The following is a 15,116-nucleotide window of genomic DNA, read 5'->3' as shown; positions in this document are numbered from 1 at the left end:
TTGAAATACAGGACACAGATGGGTTATATTTCCATCCCTGTTTGCTGTACCAACAATCCATGAGCCAGGTAAGATCCTGTATCCTCTTGCATTTCAATCCCCTCTTTTAAGTGCCTTTGCAATCTAAAGGCATAGAGTTCTAAGTCCTTCTGATACAAAGACAGAAATATCTTCAATACACAATTATTAAGAATAAATTGAGCCAATTTGGGTTGTGTTGAAATCATCTTTACATCACCAGCTAGTGACTACACATTTGGGAAACTATGTTTTCCTAATAAATAGGAAAACTGAAGCAATACAACCATAAACTGCCCCAAAGAGAGGATGTCTAGTTAAATTCATTTCATATGAATATTACTTCAAACACACTTTGCCCCAGCTGGTGGGGTTTTATTTAGCTCATGATGCTACCAATAGCACAGATCTGGCTGGGGCCACACTGTACCAGGCCCTTTTAAGACTTTCCAATTGCAGCTTCTGGGCAGCATCTACCTCACAAGTCAAGAGAAAAGACAGACCCAAGGCTGAGAAAATGATACAGCAAATATATATGACAACTACTTATGCTACATCATGAATCATGAACAGCTAAAGCAAGAGCAATTACACTGCTCTGCCACCATATCTAATTACTCATAGTTGTCTCACATGTGAAAGGCATAATAACAGACAGAGGTGAGGTTCTTACAGTAACTGCTCCGTAAGTAACAAACTCTAAAAGGAGTTTTAAACCAACACTTCAAGAGGTGGTATCTGAGAGTCTTCTCAAACTGCATTACAGTGAAAGCACACACACACTAGAAGAGAAAAGAAAGGCAACAAACTTGGTCCCATCTCATCCTGGCAATGCTGGTCTCTTCAAGATGAGATGGGAACATTTGTCACAAGGAAATGAAGGTCTGAACAGAGTCACTGAACAGGAGAAGGAGCTGATGTGCAAAGCATTGCTAATTTCTGCCAAATTTTATTACAACTCCATGTCAAGTATTATTATACCTCTAAAATGTTTTTACTTTAAGTCCTTTATCATAGATGCATTTTTTTCTAATTTATCATCCGTTGATACACAGTTCACAAATCCTTGCAATCCCTAAGCTATTATGGAAGCTTGAAAGCTTTCCCCAAGCAGTGTCCCTTCCTTACAGAAATGAGTAGCTTGTACTTACATACTTTCTAGATTTGCTGTTAACATAAATAAGTGGCATTTCCAGATCTGAATGAGGAAAGTGACAATGAATTTAGCTATTTTAAAAGTCAAATGAGAACAGCTTTAAAAGGTAAGGAGTAAGCTGTTCTCTAGAACCAGATCCATTTAGTCTTAAGTCCAACCAGTTATGCTTATGCCCCATTGCAGTGCAATTTCCTTAAAACATTATTACTCCTCTTAAAACTATGCAAAGTTTTAAGGTTGGGAAAATAGTTCAGCAACTTATTTTATCATGCCATCAACCTTTTTACGTGATGCATGTCTGAGCTTACCTTCCATGAGACGGAGGGGCAGGCTGCCAAGGTGAAGGTAACTTTCTCTGTCACTACATTGAAGGTGACACGAAACATGGTTTGTATTCCAGTGGCCTCAGACCCAGGGTAGAAATCTTCAGTGACGGTCACAATGCTCACTTGTGTGCATGCTGCAGGCTTCTGTCACACTGCACACTATACGTTCAGGAAACCCATAACGTTATGATCAGAGCTGAAGTCTGAAACAGCTGTAAGGGTCCAGCTTTTCCCAGCAGCCTTGCTCCTGTATGTCAGAACTAATTAGATTAGCTGGTTTTACTTGTCTGAGTTGGGACTAACAGGTTAGCTGAACAGTTTGAGTGGGGGAAGGGAGAAGTAAAGAAATCAAATTAGGGCATTTACTAAGCAGCTGAGATTTCCTTCCTACTTGCTTTTGTCTCTTTACAGGACTCACACAGAGCCAGAACAATGCATCACAAAAATGCAGCTTTGTTTTAGAACAGCTCTTTCTATCAGAGAATTTCCCTAACTTTGCCTTGATTTGATTCGTTTTTGGTTGCCAGTGATCACCAAGGGGAGAGCTCCACCAGAACGTCCTGGATGTCATGCAGATAAACAAGTCTCAGACAGAAAAGGCATGTATTGTGCATTTTTCATCCCACCCTACCCACCAAGGCACACACTAGCTGTGCCAAGAGATCAGTCACACGCTCTGTTCTGCCCAGTGCTAGATAACGAGATTCACAGATGGTCTAATCTGCAGACTACGGCAAAAGGGTCAAAGGGACAGGACAGGACACAAAAGGTATAACTTTATGATCCTCAGCCTGCTTCAGGGTACTTTTTCCACCTCTGTTACTGAGGCCGATTTACCCTTATAGAAAGGAAAGTTCAAAAGAAAGGGAGAAGGGGAAATACGTAGTATAACAGCCACCGTTAACAGTGTCTGACTGCATGCATAGATTGTGCTACATAATGAGGGAGATGTTGCACATGGGAAACACTTCCCTCATGAACACAGCAAATGCAGTCAGCTCTGAGAGACACCACCACATCACAGTACCAGTATGCAAAAAATAGACTTAGTTTTGCTAATGTGTATCTCATCTATATTAATCTTTTCAAAAATAGGTGTCTAACTTATTAGTCACCTAATTTCCTCCCCTGCCAATGAAGAAAGACAGCTCTCTGAAACTACCTCTTTCTCACCACTGCTTAAAGGAGGAAACCTATATACTGATGCTTCAGAAGTTTGATGTGACTTGAGATTAATACCTCCCTTGAAAAGTTCTACTGAGTGTTAAGACTGAGTTGAAAGGTGCATCGACTTTCTCCTGCTTGCTCTGTGAGTCTGGTCTGCGACTAGAGAGATATTTGCTATTGAATGAGGAGGCCACCAAAATGTTCTGAATGTTTAATTCTACTAATCAGTAACTGTACCATAAGTAACAAATTTACTATGTTGCAAAGAGACCAGATTTAAAACCCTTTATTCTTGTAAACAAATACGTACTTATACAACAGTTGCACTGACATTGAGCAGATTAGACATGCAACAACTCACCAAGGACAGTAGCACATTGGCAAACTGACTGCAAAAGTTCATTTATCCCAATAATCTAAGTCAAGAAGCCAAGCACCATGCTAAAGCTAAGGAATGCTCCAAACCTTTTGGTGTCAGCATATGCCTGGATTCTTGTACACTAGTGCCTGCAATGGCAAAAATTAAGCCCACTGTGTTTAAAAGGTACAAAAGTCGCATCACAAAAACATTATTTGAAACATAACAGAGCAACTCCATAGCTCAACTCTCAGTACCAACACCCTTTCCAAGAAGGTCAACAAACCAGTCAGTGTCAAATTACCTTGAACCTGAATAAGAAGAAAATGTGGGAACTTCACTCTGAACATAGGCATAGAGATCTGATGCACACCTTTAAAGGAGAGAATGACACGTACTTTCACTTATGTCAGGTTTAACTGGACAGATAGAAATCATCTGTTTCCTGTGATTAGGTTGAAAGGGAACTTTCTTATTTTCATAAGGATAAAATAGGATTCAGCTCCCTGTAAATAATATATGATAGTAACATACTTGTGTATTTATCCTAGTTACAGCAGCTGGGACTAGTTTATCACTGTGTGGGTGTAAACAAAACTGTGTGTTCTACACCCTCTGTGTCATTTTTCATGAACTGTTAATAATGGATCGTTTGCAGCAGCTGCCCAGGGCACATCTGATACCTCAGGCTACAAACTGGATGTTAAAGAACCCTGTGAGGCATGGGAATGTTTTTCTCTTCACACCATTGACTCAGCTGTGATAACTCCCCTCCAGGGAGGCATTAGCACCTTGACACCTAGCCTGAGGGATCATGTCTGCTAATGGGTCATAGAGACTGGCACAGTAGGCAGCTGCAATGACCTAAACCATTAAAAATTCCAAAAATATCCCATGACTCACAGAGTTAAATCAGTAATTGTGAAACTCTCTACCCTGGGGGGAGGTACTGGGAACTTCCACCTGAATCTGAGTGTATATAATCTTGGGGTACCATTTATCAGATCCAGAGGAGGACAAGAACCTCAATAGGACTGCAACCAACACTCTCAACAAGACTGTGACCATCATCCTCACTAGCAGGTTTTCCTTTCCTTTTGCTTTGTACTCAGGGGGACCATATGGCACTCAGCACAGGGGCTAATGAACACCATTCTGTTTGTGCCCCAGGGTGCTGGGTTATACACCTGGGGTTTGTGAGTTAAAACCAATTTTTCTCTGTGTCATTGTATTTATCGTAATATTTTTAGTAAATTGTAACTCTAACTTGCAATCTCTTTTGAGTTGGGTTCATTTCTCCTGCTGGTTTACCTTTAAACCAGCAGAGTATTTTTTAAGAGATTTGTGCACGGTGAAAGGTGTTTCTTTCCACAACTGACTTTCCACTGTCTGCTTTCATTTACTTGTCTATTTAGGTTCTTTTAGGAATATTCAAGAACCCGTCAATGAAGGAGAGGGAAAATTAACATAAAGTATCTTCTTGCTTTAGTTGAATAAAAGCTACATTTTTTTTTCATTTTCTTTAAAGTGTAGGTTTACTGAGAATCTGAAGTCAAAAGTTTTCTTTGTGAGAAAAGGTAGATGTCCAAGGTGGTTTCCCTGTAAACCATCTTCCAAGTGCCAACAATGCTGTAGTTTCTATGAGATGTAGTTTTTACAGAAAGTCAGGGTCAGGCTGAGACATGTTTTGCGCCACAATGATAGAGAGCTGGGGGGGGGGGTGGGGGGGGGGGGGGGGGATGAAAATCTGTAGCATGAAGGCAGGTGAGTTTTAGGCTGATATGGCCTAAACTAAGCACATGCTGTGCTGCTGAGCACAGAGATTGGTGATTGTTTCTGTTTTTAAACAAAGCAACAGTCTCATAACTCCAGAAAATGACAATAATCGAGGTTTGAGGTCACTACAGATGCAAAGCCACTTGTAACTAATTCTCACTTTCCAAAGAAAAGAGTATAGGTCATGTTAAAATGTTTTTGGAAGAAGAAATCTCTATAAAATACTATTACAAACAAAAAGCAAAAGTATTTACATATATGCAATATTATCCCCAAATTACTTCTGGAAGTAGCCTCACTGCGTAAACAAATAGGATTTGGGTCATTTTGCTCTGGAACTGCTAAATCTATGATGTGTCTTTCACATGTCTGTCATTGCCTGTTCTTTGTAATCATCTTCCAGCTGTCTTGTCCTGTATCTCAATCATACAGGTTAAATCTGCAACAGGAACCACCTTCAATTTTCACCTGTGCACAGCAAAGCACCTAGCACAAGATTATCACCTCTGAAAAAGGCTACTGGACATTATCATGGTTAGTGAAACAAAGAGCCCAGCACAAGAAAATTCCAAACTAAATGTCCAGTCAAATCTATATACCTTTTCCTCCTTTCCACATCATCCTTCATCTTCTCCCTGCTCTTACTTTATGATGTATAGTTTTCATTTGCACTGTAAGCTCCTCAGAGCAATATTTGATTTGTTCTGTGTACAGGCCCAAACCTGAGTACTAGCAGATTCCAGATTCTTTTGAGCACAATGTGTCATAAAGTAATAAACTCAACATAAAGTAGAGCCAGTGGTGAGATCAGTCAGCCTGAACTACTACCTGAAATTGTTTAGAAAAGTTATTCCTCAGACACCTTTTCCTGCCATGTTAATCCAAAGAGACATGCATAATACATATATTTAAAACAAGTATTCTTTTAATATGCTGAAAACACTGGGTTAGCAAATTGTATGGGACATCCCAACTGGGAGCTTAGTGACAAATGCTATTTTGTTAATTAAAATTAATTAAATGTTAATTTAAACACTGATTCAAAGGCACACGCGCGCACACACACACACACACACACACACACAGAACGTGCCACCTGCAAACCACCATCATCAATTTTTAAGCTGTTGTCACACAAAAGGAAGTATAAATTGAAGACAAGCCAAAGCAACATAATCTCCTTTCTGTCAGTGTAAGGGATTTTGGTCAAATATACAGGGAAAATGTCAGAGAGGGTAGGCTATAAATCCTGTACCTCATTTTATGAATCTGATCATGAGACACATTAAATAATTGCACATCTTCATATCACTTCAGAAAACACTTAACAGGTGACCAGTACATTTTGATTGCCAGTCAGCATGGATAAATAAAATTTGAGGTTTCCTTTTTACTCCTGGACATTGCCATTAGGTCTCAAGTGTTTTGCAGGTCTGTTAGTCTAACATCTCTGAGCTGTGACCTAATGGAAAACGGCAGCTTCCACACCCCCTGGGCTTTGACAATGTATGGGTAAACCTGCCTCAATGAACTTCCCATCTCTTTGGATTTGGTTAGTATTTAGTATATGTTTAAGGGATCATGTCTAAAATCACCCACCAAAGCATCTTAAACCCTGCACAGTCAATTTTGATTCTACAATACAGTGGATCAAAAAAACATGCAGACTCTAAATAAGAATTTTCTTCATGGGTCAGAGGTGGACTTTCAAGGAAAACTGTGTGCCTGCTTGCCCTGCTGTACTAGGAATTCCTGCCTTGAAGGAAAGGCTTTTTGAATTCAATAGCTCCTTCTGGTGGTCTGAAAGAAAATACTTGGTTACAGTAGGCTCACAGTAGTGCAGGATCAATGCATAAGTCATTCAGTGATTGCATATATCAGCAACAGCTAGAAGTTATGCCATGAGTAATACAAACATTAAAATTATGATTCAAGAAATATGTCATGCCAACTCTATTCTACATTACTGTCACAAAAGAGATGAGGTTTCTAGGAAATCTTCCTTTCCTCCGATGCCACCACAATATTGCTGTGAATTTTCTTCCGTGTGGTAACTAAGGAAAAACATGAAAAAGGTGATTGAATGCAAGGTGGCAGAAGTCACAAATTGTGAGCTACTGGCCCAGAAAATTTAAGAGAAGTCCTTAATGAAGTATTTGGCAAGGAGTACCTCAGAACCAGTGATTCTGAATTTGAAACAATGATCAACTTAAAAGAGAAAGGGTTTGATTCAAACTTTACTGGAGCAATAGGAATGTGTATTTGATCAGGCTCAAGAGGGAAGAAGGCATTACAAAATCTCTGATCAACAAACTTTAAGATTTCAAGTGCTTTTCATTGTTTTTCTTTCCCCTGTCAGAATGTCCACTCTTAAGACAGATGCTACCTTCTTTTAGGCTCACCTCTTAAAGAGTAAGAACTAGACAGCATTCTGTCCTAGCCAGTCTCAATAATGTTGCATAATTACCCAGATACAAACAAAACATTGTCTTGAGAGTTAAAAGCAGCAGTCCCTAGTCTCGTGTCTCAATGGTGCATTGTATTTAATTAACAAAATTCACTGTCAGGGGGCTACAATGTATTTCCTCTCTGATGTTCCTTTTAAGACTTATCTGGTGAGACATTCATGGTTGCTGTCAGAGATCTCCAGAGAAGACTTTTCACAGCCCAGTTCCAGGAGAGCATGTGATAACTCCACTCAGGTAGACCCCTGTTGCCTTAGACTCTCCTTAAGTGAAGCACCAAGCAGAGCTTCAAGTCAAATCGACATTTTTCAAAAATACAACTGAGTACCATCTGTTCACTGTTTCATCAAACTATATACTTGGCAAAATGCAAGATTTTACAAAAACTAGGAACAAGACAGGCATTTAAATGAACTTTAAAAGCCACAACACATATCTTTCTAAATACAATTTCATTTAAGGTGTTTAGAATTGAGGTTTTGTTAAAAGCCATTATGGTATAAACTAAAGTGGAACCAATTTTTTTCCAAAAAATATATCCTTAGGAAAAACCAGTATTCGTGTCAATAAGAAAAGCCCAAAATCACAATCTAAAAAATATTATTTTTTTCAAATCTAGATAACTTTCCAATCAACAGCACTCACTGATGTCAGTGTGAATTTTAGAGAACGGCCCAATTGGTAACATCACTGAGTTACCAAAGGAAATCTAATCTCGCACACTAAAATGTGATTTGTTTTTTTTTTAGCTTGAGGCTTTTATTTGGTGTGGAGCCTACTACCAAGTAATTCAAACTCTTTCTGTATGTCAATTCACTATAAAGGATGCTCTACATTATACAGTTATTAGGGATGTTCATGAACTGAGGGTGGTAGAAAGAAATAAGCAAAAAATGCATCACTGGTAGAGCCAGAGAATGGTTCTGTGCCAGAAAGTGTCTTCTCCCTTCCTTGTTGGCACATGTGAGGTTTGTGACTCTGGGACACTGTAAGAAACATAAGAGAAGTTTTGAAGGAAAAAAATCTTGCAGTCAGCATGTTTTGTGCTAGTCAGTTCTTACTTTGGTTGACAATGAAGAACTGTGTGGGTCTTAGTGAGGGCCTTGAAAGTGGAAGAGTTAGAAAAAGCAAAAAATGTACCAGGTTTCCATGTAAATAGTGTCAGGGCTCTAGCTGTGGAATGAGCACATCAAACTAGATTCTCTGTTTACTGTGCACATTTTCAATTGACTCTTACCTGACTTTTAATTACAATGTGTGTGAAAGTAGCATACGAAGTCCTGGAGAGCAGTCAGGGGCCCATCCCATTTCATTAGAGACTGTAGATCCATAAAGCAAGAGAAATCTGTCTCCAGCAGTCTATGGTGAATACACATATGACATTCAAACCAACCAGAATACCAGGGTCCTGAGACTGCAGTGACCATAAGAACACAGAAATAGACATAGATTCAGACCAAAGGTCTGCTCAGCCAAACTTTAGACTTTTAGAGTACCCACTGCTGGGAGTTAGGAAAAAGGGAAGATCAGGGCAAGTTTACCATAGTTTTTTCACATATTACTCCAGCTTTCAGCAAGCTTTGTGTAGGGACTTGCAAAGTCAAAGTTATTTAAATGTCTTTTTATATAATAGTGTTGGATAGACCTTCTTTGACTTTGTCTACTTACTCTGTAAAGACATTTACATTTATGATTGCTACAGCATCTGTGTAATAACTAGTTCTATGACTGAATTATGCAACGGTATAATAAAATACTCAGCTTTGCTTATTTTCTTGTCTAGATACCTGGTAATTCCATTGAACACTAAATAATGGTTGTCTATTCCACCTCCACATGACATTCATAACTCCGTACACCCTCGCTCTGTTTTTTTTGTTTTCACCCTGACTTGAACTCATTTTTCTCATATAGATATTTCTTTATCTCAGTGTGTATCTAATGACGCAGAGGTCCAGACCTAAAGGGCCATTCAGTAGGCTATTTTTTTGGTAAGGTGAGAGATTATTTGTTGTCTACTAACTATACCAAACTATCCCAAGAACAGTGGCCAAGCCTGAGATCAATGAGTCCATAGTCCCCACTGCTATGCCCTACTCCCTTTCATTTGTCTGAGAGATTTTTAATTGGTGTGACAGACATAATAATCTGTTTGGTAATAAACCCAGGCTATTGCTACCTCTTCATAATGAAAACTGATGATTTATTTGCAACTCTGTGATTCATACCTTTTAATCAGTTATTTAGCTGCTTTGTCCCTTAAAGAGTTTCTGGTAAGAAAGGAACATATCAAATGACTTTTGGAAATAAGGTATGCTTAACTAACAAATCATTCTTTTTCATACAGTCATTGACTCCAGTACCCTGCTATATTTATGAAGTTTGATTTCCCATTACAAAGTTACCACATCTCTTTTCTCCTATAATGTATTTATTTGTCTGCCTATCAATGGCACACCAGAGAGCAGCTGCAAAAAGTAAAATTCTGTTTAAGGAGATCATATAAAATCATCTAGATACAAACCAAATGTGAGTATGACAATTCAAATGGAAGGGAACAAGCTTAGTTTTTATACACTAACTGGAAGGCTGTTAAAATTACATCAGTAATAGCAAGCATCGCAGCCTAGAGCTTTGTTCTTCTCCCTATTGCTGACTTGGTAGATGAGCTAAAATAAGCCATTTTGCAAATCTAGGTTTCCCTCCCACTTCTTTCTGAAACCTCTTTACAGGTCAGGATTATTTCTTGTACAATACCTTGCTGCTGAAGTGCTGTGAGGTTTAACCCAAGGCCATGAGTTTCAACAGACTGAGCAGAAAGTCTGTTAGTTGTGCACATCCAAAAGAAGATCCATGAGCTATGCTGGCATGTTCCTGAAGGGAGAGAGACTCACAGGGGGAAAAGGGTTTGGCGAGGTGTAGCCTTGTGCTTCTTGACAGAACAGCTTGCCTATGGCCGTGGAGGAAGTTTGTAGCAGCTATAGAAGGTAAACCCAGACACCTTCCACCACTCAACTCAGTTCCTTGCCTGCAAGGCTTTATTCCTTCCCTCCACAGCATGTGCAAGAGGGAATTGTGTGTCAAAACATCTCTAAGTCTAAAACCAGACATCTGGTGTAATGTTCTTAGAAGGTTAATAATGCCACTGGCAGCTGAACTGAGTTTAAGTAAATGACAATGTATGTGTTAGAAAGATGACTGTGACCCTATGGAGAGTTAGAATGTCAAAGCACATTTATTTCATATCAGCTGAACTATAATCAACAGAAACTTTTACTCTTATTTGAGCAAATTTTTTCTCTTACTTTGGAGATGATTTTTATCCTGCTTGCTCTGACATCCCCTTTTCCACTATCATTGGTAGAAAAGGGTCTCTGGAAACATTTTTCAGTCAAAAACCCATTAAGTGTTCTAAATTCCTTTAATAAAGAAATAAACCTAATATTTTTTTTGTAGTTTGGTAAAGCCTAATAACATTTAAAATGTATTACAAGGCCTGAATTATTTTTCTGATTTGTATTGGACTACTTTATAGGCTAGCAAGGTGTAAGTACATGACAAATACCTTTTTCTGAGGTTTACTACAGTTGATGAATTATATTCTCAGCAGATCTACAGAGTGCTTAATATCAGTTTGCATCTGTGCTTTTCCTGGCTTGTAGAAAAGAAATTTAAGCAAAAGGCATTCTCAAAGAGTCAAAGAGTGAATGCCTTGTTCAAAAACGAAATGTCTCTTCCACACATGAAATAAGATAAAGCCCTCCAAACAGCCTACTTCATAGCAACTAAAATGAAAAAGAAAAACATAGTCTAGCACACTGCCTCTCCAGTTGTACTGGTCCCTGACCTATGGCTGTGGCTTGGTCCCAGCTCAAGGACTAAGACTGGGGTTTTACAACTGTTTATTACAGTAGTGTTAAAGTACAGGAAGCTTGTATTTAGAACTATCAAAACTGTGCAACTGAATGAATGGCTTGAGGTTGTTAACTGATAAGCAGATAGGTAATGGACTAATGATTAAGATGTCTGTACACCATCAAAGAACTATCAGAAGTTTACACAAGATACCTTTAGTGTGGCTTATCTCATTCATTAAAGTGTGAATATGGCAAGGGAAACAGACCTGAAAACATCCAAATACAAACTCACGATGCTGATAGTGATTAAAGTTTGGGTGCATAGTTAGTACATAGATAAAAATGTACAGCTAAAAATGTACAACAAACATGTGTGATTAGGTAAACGAAGAACTGTCTAAATATTTAAACAGAAGTAACTCCACACACAGGGAAGAAATCTATCTCATTGTTGTCCTTAAGAGCAATTTGATCAGCAAAAGAGAACTGTGTTTGCTACTTAGAGGCTGAATAAAAGAACATGTATGTTTGTATCAGTCCCCAATCTACTACAAGTTTCCAGGTAGAGATGCAAGTATAAATGATTCTGGTAGTAAGATATTGCACATCCCTGGTGTAGAACCAGTTTGCTAGACATGTTGAAGCACCAGTAATGCCTGGAGTAGCTTGAGCTGCCCCCAAAACTATAGAGACAAAACTACAAAGCAAACGAAAAGCTCAGTTTTAACTTGACTGTCCTCACTGGATAATCACTCCCTGGAAATGGAGAACTGGGATAATTATATGCAAGAGCTGCTGCTGCTGCTTTTGGTCAAAGGTATGCATGGTGTCTTCTGTGTTAGTAACTGATAGGAAAGTGTAGGTGTGATAGCATTTATTGCTGTGTACAAGATAGTGGTTGTTGTAGAAGAGTTCCCTGCCCAGGTACTCACATAAAGAGCAACACACATGCCATGTTAAAGCTTATCTCTAGTTTCCTGCTCATTTCTAAGCCCCATCCAAACCAAATTTCTTCCATTCCAGTTCACCTTTCCTGTGCTATTTTTTTGCTGAGGTACTGGTCCATCTCTCCAGGCTTAATTTACACTCCCAGCTAATTTGCCTTGGGTCTCATTCTTCTCCCTGTTTTGCTGTCTGTTTCTTCCAACTTCTCATTTTCCTTTCCCACACACCTTATTCGGCATCAGCATATGCTGAAAGGATCTCCTCTTTCACTTTTCTTATGAGCTAGAAGAGCTCCTGTCTGACAGCTCTATTCACTTTTTACCGTAATCAGAAGCATTTACTGTCTTGTGCCTCTTGCCATGTCTGTAGTGGTTGCATAACTACTCTTGCTAGATGCAAAAAGACAGAGTTTGACTGAAAGATGATGTCCTAAATACTGCTGCACCAAACATGCATGCATGTGCTGTTTCCATCCCCACTGTGCAGCTCAGCTGGCAGTGACAGTCTCACAAGGCAAAAACATAAATACACTCACAACATTAAAGATCCTCTGCTACTCTCTGCTGCTGTTACATTTGCTCTCACTGACTCTGCATGGCAGATGTCTCCTCTAGATCTCTCTCTCTCCTGTATTGTGCAATTTCACATACAGTAGTACCTTTCCCAGCTCTCACTCCAGGGCACAAAATCTCTCATGTACCACTACTGTGATGAAGTCAAATCACATGCTGATACTCAGAAGTTTCAGACAGGGCTAGACACAATAGAGACACAATTCATATGGTTTACAGCTTAGCCAAATGAGTTTTGGAAGACCCTAGTCTTCCTGTGGTCTGGTACAGAGAAAGTTACTGAGCTGCTGAAGAAAAATCACAGAACCTAACTGTGAAGACATTCCTGGTACATTTGTTTCTGGCAGAAGACAGTGAAACTATTTTGTACATCTGCTGAATGTGAGAGAGATCCCTTCTTCCCTCCGTCAGTAGATGTTTTGTACTGTTGTTTCCCAGAGCTTGTTTAAGTCATCATTCCAGACATATGATGCCTGTTGTACTACCAACCACTGTGTTCTTTGTCTTCATCACAGAAGGCAGGCTTGAGAAGGAAATCTAGTAGAAAGTTTTATTATAATCCTTCAGAGCTGGAGAGCAGAACCCCCAAACCTGCCTCAGCCTTTCCCTGTATGATTTAAATCAGAGAGATTTACCTTGCTTCTTGTAATTCTTTGAAGACTATGGCAAGGATGCTGAGAGCATTTTGGCAGCCTGCAGCCTGCTCTGAATCAGGTCTGGAATTTCCCCTGCTGTTGCCCACTATTGACATTTTCCCAGAAGTTTTCAACACCTCCATTTCTTGGCAAAGACAAACCAGCTGCACTACAACACCACGCACTGCCATCAGCTGCTAAAAATAGCCTGTTTGTCTTTACATCAAAACACAGTTCCCGAAGCCTCTTTGTCACAATAACAAAGCAATATAGTCAAGACCAACAAGTCAGCCTTGAAAACTTGCAAGCAAGGCTGTGAGCCTTCCATGCCATGTGAAACAGCCTGTGAGAATGCAGAACTGCTGCAGAAATGCTAGTCCTGGAGCATCATCAAAAAATTCTTTCCACAGAGAGTAATCAGGTATTAGAATGGCCTGCCCAGAGAGGGGGTGGATTCACCACCCCTGGAGGTTTTTAAACTGAGACTGGCCGTGGCACTGAGTGCCATGATTAGTAAATGGACTGGAGTTGGACCAAGGGTTGGACTTGATGATCTCAGGTCTTTTCCAACCCAATTGATTGTATGATTCTATTTTATGATCATGGCTCATGCTGCTTTCACCTGCAGGACAAATCACCCTTTAGAGAGTCCTGTCACTTTAAAGATATGGCAGCCTGAGTTTCTTTAACACTATAGGACAGAAGTACAATCATTGCAATGATCTCTGTCAAGTCACTTCTGTGCCTGTTGCCAACATTGACTAGAGCATCACATCTCTCAACTCTTTTGCACTTCTATTTGATCATGTATCCTTTTCAAGTGAACTCAAAAAAATCATTTTCAAATGTGACCCTCTGAACATATTTAATCTATCTAAAAGATAGATTCTTTAGCTGAAGAGTTATTACTTGCTCAGTAAACCACACACCATATAAATATATTTATTTATATTTATTTATAACCCTATTGCTTAAAAAGCAAACACTGACAGCAGGATTTTGAGGTGTTCTCAGTTTGGTTTGTCGATTTGTTTTTATGGGAATTTATTGACTCAGAAATCCTGAAATCTGAAAAAGCCTTAAAACACTTGGATTGCCCTGTACCCTTGTAATAGTTCAGATTGCTGTGTAATGCTGTAATTCTGCAATGTGAGAAACACCATTTCAGCAAGTGCACAGAGTTGGGAGTTAGCTCTGCCATCCCTGCAAGAGAAAAGATTCATGCTTCCTCTTGAGGTACGCTAAGCTAGCGATACAAATCCTCAGAGCTCACATTAATGCAAGCCTGACTGACAACCTACCATTCAGAACAACCATCTCAGATTTCTGCAATTAGCACGTGCTCTGAAATTTCTGAGTCTGTAGGCTTGGTCTCTAATTAACATTTTGAAAAGTCTCTTAAGAATGAAGATGCCAAGACTGAGCAAATGCAGTGCTCTTGAGACTTGTTCTGCATATCTGCAAGCTCAGTAAAAGTGTGTTGCTGTTAAAATCAATAGGGTAAGTAACACACGGGAGAAAAATGACTGTTCTTACCAAATTGGGAGCGCTGAAGGCTTTCATGGAGAAACTCTGGAAAGAGACAAAAAAACTAGTCAATGTACTGAAATAGGGAGACTATTAAATAATGCAGAAAGTCGCAGAGAGCACTTGCTAATCCCCGAAAATCTTCTCATGGCCTTAATGGCTGCTTTTTATATGGAAAACTGTATATTCAAGAGGTCTACATACAGCTTAATCACAGAAAAAAGAGAAAGCAGAAATATATTAGACATATCGTCCCCTCTGCTGCTAATAACTGATTTTTCTAATTGTCAAGGATTTTTTAGAGGACCCAAGAA

This window comes from Pithys albifrons, chromosome 1, assembly GCF_047495875.1.
Source record: "Pithys albifrons albifrons isolate INPA30051 chromosome 1, PitAlb_v1, whole genome shotgun sequence".
NCBI classification, from domain to species: Eukaryota; Metazoa; Chordata; class Aves; order Passeriformes; family Thamnophilidae; genus Pithys; species Pithys albifrons.
The sequence above is the reverse complement of the archived record's forward strand: the minus strand, read 5'-3'. Positions refer to the sequence as shown.